The sequence below is a fragment of the Sphaerodactylus townsendi genome, linkage group LG03 (assembly GCF_021028975.2).
Source record: "Sphaerodactylus townsendi isolate TG3544 linkage group LG03, MPM_Stown_v2.3, whole genome shotgun sequence".
NCBI lineage: Eukaryota > Metazoa > Chordata > Lepidosauria > Squamata > Sphaerodactylidae > Sphaerodactylus > Sphaerodactylus townsendi.
In genome coordinates, this window is record NC_059427.1 from 65722964 (window position 1) to 65731441 (window position 8478).

Genomic DNA, 8478 nt, shown 5'->3' on the forward strand with positions numbered 1-8478 from the left:
GTAAGGAAGGACACCACTTCTCCTTTCCTATTGTAACAGAAACATTTGGTGAACTCAGGAGTGGAGGGACTACAAGCTATTTTGCCTTTTGGAAAGAGAGAAATGCTTAAGGTATGCACTATAACCTCAGCTAGGGGTATGCACTATAACCTCATATTTTCGTGCATACAATCTGGAGTAGGAAAAGATTTCACACATGGTAAGATTGGACTGTCTCTTTTCTTTTAATGTTTACAATTCTGGACAGACAATGTTGTGTTCATTCATTCATTCATTCACTCATTCACTCATTAGATTTTGTAGACTGCCTCATCCCCAAAGGGCTCTAGGCAGTTCACAATATAATAAAAACCAATAAGTTACTTAAAACATCTAAAAACATTTAAATTCAATATGCAGCATCAATTCCAATAATAACAGACTACCCAAATTGGTGGCACCCGGTCTTGCGCTGTGCCTTGAATTTATATAGGGGCTGGCATGCACCTAAAGATGAAACTAGCCAGGGCAATTCGCCAGAGATGACAAAACCATGGTAGGGCCTCTCAAGGTGGCAGCCAGTCCAGGCCAGCCTCACCAAAAGCTCTGGTGGAACAGCTCGGTCTTTACAGGCCCTGGGAGGAACTCGCCAAGGTCCTGGAGCAGCTTGGAGCAAGCTTGAGGAAGAGCGCTCTGACCAGGCAGGGGCCAGGGCTGGGCAAGGTCCTGGGCTCGGTAGAGGCCAGCTGGCGATCATTGAAGGGCTGTCAGACTTGCAGCACCTACACCATTGCAGAATCGAAAGCGGCCGGTTGGGACATATGGGGTCAGACGGTCCCACAGGTATGAGGGCCCCAAGCCACGAAGGGCCTTGAAGGTTAATACCAGCACCTTGAAGATGATCTGGAATTCCACCGGAAGCCAGTGCAGGCGGCGCAGCACGAGGGTAATATGATCTTGATAAGTCCCCCCCATAAGAAGCCAAGTCACTGCATTGTGGACCAGCTTCAACTTCTGGGTCAGTCTCAAGGGAAGGCCCGCGTAGAGCGAGTTACAGTAGTCCAACTTGAGGTGACCGTCGCATGGATCACAGTGGTCAGGTCAGCCTGGGAGAGCTAGGGGGTCAGTTGCCGGGCCTGGCGAATATGAAAAAAAGCTACCTGGGTAACATGGGCCACCTGGTCCTCCATAGAAAGGGAAAAATCCAGGCTACAGGCCAGGGAGGTCTGGGCCAACGTGACCCCTTCCAAAACCGGCGGCTCAAAATCCCTAGGCCTCTCACCACAGCCCAGCCAAAGGACCTCCATCTTCGATGGATTGAGTTTTAACCTGCTCTGCCTCAACCAACCTGTGACCGCCTCCAAACAATGCTGTAGAGCCACAGGGGCAGAGGCCGCCCCCCCCCCCCATCAACAGAATGAGCTGGGTGTTATCAGCATATTGGTGACAACCTATCCCAAAGCTCTGCACCAACTGAGCAAGGGGTCGCATGTAGATATTAAATAAGAGCGGGGATAACAAGGCCCCCTGTGGCACCCCACACTGAAGCGGGTGCCTTTGGGAGGCCTGGTCCCCACACCACACCTGCTAACCCCTATCCTGGAGAAATGAGGCAATCCATCAGTTAACAGTGCCCCGGCATCCTAGCTTAAAACAGGAAGCGGGTCAAAAGGTCGTTATCAAGACCACATCAAATGCTGCAGTAAGATCGAGCAATACTAGCAGTGCCTATCCGCCTTGGTCCAGCTGCATGTGGAGCATATCTGTGATAGCGACAAGGACAGTGTCTGTCCCATGCCCAGCACGGAAGCCGGACTAGAAGGGATCGAGTGCTGATCAGTTACTTTATCTTCTTTACTCAGTGCAATATTCTGTTCATTGTACCAAGCATCATTAATTTTGAGTTGAACATCATACCTGAGTAAGATGGCAAAGTCTGGATTAGTAGTAAGAACACATATTTGATGGTGTTACAGGAAACATTCTATACAAGTGCATTAATTCTCCAACTTCTATGCCATCTATATCCTGCTCCACTGATGATGTCCTAGCCAGTCATCTGTGGTTAGAAGATGTTTCTTTAGTATTGTGAACATCAACAGCCTTGATTGCTGAGTCTACTTTGGCATTCTGCTGCCATCTGGTGGATTCATCTGAGTATTTTTGTCTCTTCTATCCTGCAATTGTAAAATTGAAGAGTGTTCCAACTTCTCTAGAAATTTAAATTCCTCTTCTATCCACAATATTTGAACTCAGCGTTCCCTCTCCTTTTGATGTAAGCTTTCTGAACAATAGAGGCTTATCCAAGGGCTCTGTGAATACTTGTCCTTCCGCTCCATTTAAGTCTAAATTCTTATTCAAAAACTAGTAGTTCCAGAAGGGTAGTTTATTGTAAAAAAGAAAAAAAAAGGGGGGGGGGGCAGTGGCACATTTATTCCAGCATGAGTTTTCGTGAGTTACAGTTTCCTTCCTCAGAACTGGTCGCACTATAAAATGTGACAGCCGATCTACTATGCAGTACAGCAACAGTCATAAAAGTACCCACATAAAAATAGACAAATCTTCTGTAGAAATATGCTAATCAGCCATTGTTTAAAGTGATTGTTGTTTCCACACGTTTTTGGTCCACTACCCGTTTGGTTCCCTAAACTCATACCCAGTACCCCCTACCCTACCTTACCCTATAAAAAACATTATTTAAAATAACAATTTGCACAACCCACTACGGAAGATAATAACAACAAAATTCAAAACAGCAACAATTAATTACACATTTGGATGGTGTGAGTTTTCCAGGCTGTGTGGCTGTGGCTTGACAGTTTTTGCTCCTAACGTTTCACCTGCATCTATTGCTGGCATCTTCAGAGGCATGTCACATTGAGGAGTGATTGTGCGGTGGGATATATGTTTTGTCTACCTGGCAGGGAGGTGAGACACATTTGCATGTGTCTAGGTGGAGTTCATTTACAGTTGCAGTTGCAAATAAATTGCACATTTATTCAAAATCCTATTAAAACTTTTTAGTTTAATTTAAGAAAAGTGATTAACTTGATCCAGTTATATCCGTTTTTCAAAGTGTGTTAGTCATTTAGCAAAAATCTTAGATACCACACTTAATCATTACTTCACTGTCCAGTAAATTCTTAATGCAGTGGGTGGTTTGATGAAGTGATACTAATTGCTCAATGTCTGGTTTAAAGTCACCCAGGAGGAGTTTTAAACCATCACGTTTAATAATCACTTTGCTTGGAGAGATGTTGGACATTACTGAAACCACATTCCACCAAATATTATGTTGGAAATGCAACATGGAGCATGGGCTGAGAGGCCTGCGTGGGCGGCTCATCGGCTGGCGCGGGTGCTGCCCGAGGGGTGGGCTGAGCCAGAGGGGGCAGCTGCGGCTCAGAGCAGCCAGGCGCCACCCGGGCAGGCCTCTCAGTCCAAAGTGTGTGTGTGGGGTGGTGGTGATTTTCTGTCCCCCCATGTGACTCAACGGGACCTGCCTGGGGCGTTTGACCCCAGATGTTCCCGTTGCAGCTACGCCACTGACTTGCATTAATTTACAGGTACAGTGTTCAATAATGGAATATAAATCTGTAATCCTAAACATGCAGAATCAAGTTTTATTGGAACAAATTAGACTTACTTCCAGTTCAAAAATGTAGAAGGCAGAGAAAAATGTGCAGTCCACAGGGCAAAGAAAAACAGTGTTGGTCGGTCACACAATGTTGTTCTCCCTACATACAGTGCATCTGTCTAGTACATTTTTATCCTCATCCCTCCAACTAATTCAGAGAGGATATAATTTCTCATTCAAAGTATCACCCTGATGAAATTGAGATAGCAAAATTGATCAAGTTTAGCATACTTATGCACACTGCTGGAAAGCAAACATCACCCACTTTATTTCTTCAGCTTTATTTGTCAGACAAATTAGTCTTCAAACAATCACATTTGTGAATCTGTAAAACTGATAGAGTAGAATGTTGAAAACAATATCTGCATACAATTTGCATTATCAAGAGTTATTTGTTTAAAAGATTTTTATGCTGCTTTTCCAGCTTGTGTTCATATAATAGAAATCAGAAAACAATTGGGCAATATTAATGTTGTCAAGAGAGGCAGCATAAATGGGAAGCCAGGTGCTTTCACATAAGAGATTTAAAACAGCTCATGCTTTAGCCAACTGCACAATTCAGATGTCAAAGCTAGGCCAAGCAGAATGTGCAGTTGCATAACTACCACAACTCTACTTTCACTTCTATGGAAGCAAAGGTTCAATAGCTAATATAAGTACATCAAAGTCTATTCCAGTGCAAAATAACAAATAGCAAAGCAAGCCTTTGTGATTCTAATATACACTGATAATAAAATAGCAGCCTTACGACACCTTAAACACTAACACAGCTCATCTGAGGAAGAGTTAGAGAGACACCAGCTGAATCAATAGACCCTGAACCAGCACAGGCTTCTGGCTCAGAGCTAATTAACAAGACTAAGGAAGATGCCAGTAGCTCTAGGTCTCCAGATGTAAGCCTGCATTGCAGATGAAGGTTGAGACTGGCCTTAAAGGAGAGATGCCACTCAGCAAGATTACAGGCTAGTCATTACTCAGAGTCTTTGCAGGAGCAGTCCCAGGCAAGTAGCTCTGAAAACAAAAGGCCAGTTGTGGATGCAAAGTGTGTTCATCCTGACCCGTGCCTGCATGCTGCTGTTGGTTCCAGACCCTGACTGACCATGGACCAGATTCTTGACCTTGACTTCTTGTTGCTGTGTACCTTCCTGACTTCTGATTCCTGGTCTGATAGACTCTGGGCTCTCCCGTGAACTAGATATCTCTTGAACCATTCCCTGCTAAACTACTGTCAGCACAGACTCAGCTCTGAGCCTCCTCAGTGCCGTGTGTTGCTGTGGCAGCACACTGGCCCCATACAGCGAGCACAAACAGCTCCATTTGACAGGGGACAAATCCACTGATGGGAGTGGCCAGCGGAGGGTGAATCTGTTGGTGGGCAGCTGCCGCAACCCTCCCCAACAGTGGGATGCTGTGTCATGAGTGTAGTGGGGGTGATCCAGGGGCAATGCCAGTGGAGAAGCAAACATTAGTTGGCTTTCTCTGGGCCATTGGTTTTGCTGTGCCAGCAGCCATGGCTTCAGACTTACGTCACCAAAAGGTGGTGTAAGTCCATTAAGTCCCAGCAGTGGGGATTCTTTTTTGCATTGTAAACCTCTCTATGCCATGGGGAAGCATCCTTGGGGGTGGCATGGCCGTTGCACCACAGTCAAGTGCTCGGCCTATTGGATGGGGCTGCCTGTGCCTTGGGACTGGTGAAAGACTCCCTCCTCCATACTGGCTAGTTCAGCTGTTAAGATCTGCCCCCAAAGCCCTGCTTTCTGTGCCCCTGTCTTCAGATTGAGGTTGGCAATTAGAGACAGGACATTTTCAGTCATGGTACCTTCCCATTGGAATGCCTGTCCCCTTGAAGTTTGCCTGGTGACCACAATGTTATCGTTTAGGCACCAGGCCAAAATGTTTCTTTTGACCAAGGCTTTTAACTGATGGGTTTTACCTTTTTACCTGTTTTATGGTCTACTTCTGATCTGAGCTCTATTGGATGGATAGTCTTAGGGAGCTCTGTGGTTGTTTTTTGCTGTTTTTATGTCCCTGGCTGTTGAATGCTTTGTTTGTTTTTACATCAATATTGTATGATGTTTTTATGGCATTATCTTATAAATCTTCTCAACCAGGACACAACAACTTTGAGAAAAAGTGCCCAGCCTCTTAAACAGAGGCTAAATGAATGGAAATTGGCTGTGATTAAACTTTTCATGGATGTAGACAAACATCATTTGGTAAACATCCCATTGAATCTCTATTGAGTGGGCGTGACATTTTTTCCCCAGGTCTTGGAAACCATAACAGAGGGAAAAATAGTTGTAAATTACAGGGACAGAGGACTATGAAATGAAGGAAATAAAAGGTGAGGCATAGGCCACCGTCCTAAACACAATTTTCTGGGCAGTCAGCAGCTGTCTTAGTGATTCTGGGGCTCTGGGCAAAGCTTAAGGATGGGGCAGCAGAATCATTGGGGAGGTGCTGCCCCAAGAGAGGGAGAAAAGCCCACAACCCCTCCCCCATGCCTGCCTGTCCAGTACGGGTGGGTACCTTCATTGTGCTACATCTTGAGACTTGGCCATTTTGGCAATACCTGCATGACACGGGGTTTGTGAAGGAAGGGGCTTGGCTAACCATCAGGCTTTGGATGACCAACCACAACCCTACAGCAGATCATCTCCCCCGCCTGCACTTCCTGAGTCTCAAGCAGTGTGAGAGATCGCCATCTGCCACCTGACTGAGCCACCGGCATTGTGATTTCAAAGTGGATGGGATTTCAGAGCAGCTATAGGGAAGCTACCTGCACTGTGTGGCCCCTTACATCCCTACACAGGACCTGGGTTAACTTTCTGACATGCCTAAAATTGCCTCTTCTGGGAGTAAGACCTATTGGATAGAATGAGACTTATTTCTTAGTAGACCTCCTTATGATTCTTCTTGTTAGATAAAATTCAAAGTAATCAAGAAAAGTACAGAGACCATTCACCACATAGCATTTCTTGGTAATTTTCCTAGTTTTACTGCACTGGTTTATACATGTAATGACAGAGGAATATTTTAGAAGACCTCATTTGTTTTTAAAGTACCAAAGGAACCCTGCTTATTTTTGTGTGTTTTAACACAGTTATTTCTCTGCAATTATTAGCATGAAATGATTTTTTCAGGAGCTGTATAAGATGTAGCTATATATTTCACATTCATTCAGAAATGAACATTTATTATACCTACTGAATTACGCACAAGTCTGCACTGGATTATTTTTTCTGTCTACTTTTCACTAGTTTAATGGCTTTTTTCTGGTAGCTGGTTTCACTTCCCAATTCTCTCTCTCTCAACTATTATTTTAAGATTATGAAAAAAGCTGCACACCCATGTTTCTCCGACAGGAAACAGAAACAGATGACAAAATATCTACTTTAATGGCCTAGTCAATAATTTAAGGATTAGAGAAGCTTTAAGCTTTAGTGGTGCACCAAACAAAGCCCCCCCCCCCCTTTATACTTGCCCAGATAAAGCTGCAGGAAACGTTTTTGAATTGACAATTTATTTCTCAAAGTGAAACATGTGACAGAAGAACACCACCTGATCTCTGCAGGGTGAGTGGCAAAGACATGAAAGCTACCTGGGACTCTGGAGACTTAGGAAGGGCCACAGCTCAGTTGATAGATCACCTGGCTTTCATGTTCAGTCCTGAACATCTCCAGGATTAGATAGTAGATGCTGTAAAATACCTCAGCCTGAATCCCTATTACTAATCTGAGAAGACAGTTTTGTGTGACTTTTATTCCCCCAAGCCTTACTAAAGTGCAGCAGATGGTACTGACTATTGGAAGTAAAGGACTTCCTACTAGCATCAGACTTCAGAAAGGGACTATAGAGCCAGAGAGATAGATACCGGTAGGTCTGGACCTGTGTATCCCCCTTCCTTTCTACTGCTCTGATGCTGTCCTTTTGATATGTATAGATTGAAACTCTTAGGGAACCTTCCTTCCTGCTAACACTTTGTCTCTCTTTCTCTCCATCTTGCACCCATGAGAGTGAACGTGCTCTCCTGAATCTCCATCCATTCTTTTTTAGCTGGTTAAATTAAAATGCTGCTTGTACTCTACTCTGTCTATAATGGAGTTCCTTGTAATAAGGGACTCAGTTCACTAAGATAAACATTCCCTGTGAATTTTATTCCCTCAGCAGCAACCAGTGCAAATTCCTCTATGCCTTGTGCACTCTAAAACTCTATCACAGATGGCCTATGGATGGCTAAACTATGGCACAGGCCCTGTGGCTTCTGGCATCCTTGGAATACAGGTGGAGCACTCACTGGCCTGGGGATAGTAGAAATGAAAAAGTACCCAATGGCACAAAGAAGTTGCTTAAGTACCAGAATGAACATTTAAGTGGCAGCATCTCATACATATAATATTACTTGTGACACAAATGACAGCCACTAGCACAGACCAAAGGTATACAATTCAAATCACTCTGAGGGTCAAAATCAGTTTTTAATTCAAAAGGACTACACCACTTGAAAGAAACATTTTGCAGTGCCATCCTTAGAGGATCTACCTGGAATCTTACCAAAATCTATTCAATGTGGCTCACTCCCAGGAAGTTCTCTTAGAGTGTCCAGTGGCCCATTGGACTCATATGTATTTATAAAAATTAAAAAGATGTTGATGACTGAAAGTTTCTCTCTATAATGATTAAAAAAATACTGAGTGTGCTGGACCAGAGACATCAAACCTTTCATCAAAGCCTAATAAGAAATATCTCCCACATACTCCATTCTGTCTGTTTCCTCATCCTACTGTTCTCTCTATATTTCTTTCTCCACAGCTGCCAACACAGTCTTTCGTCACTAGGCTTCCTTCTTAACTACCGCTTCT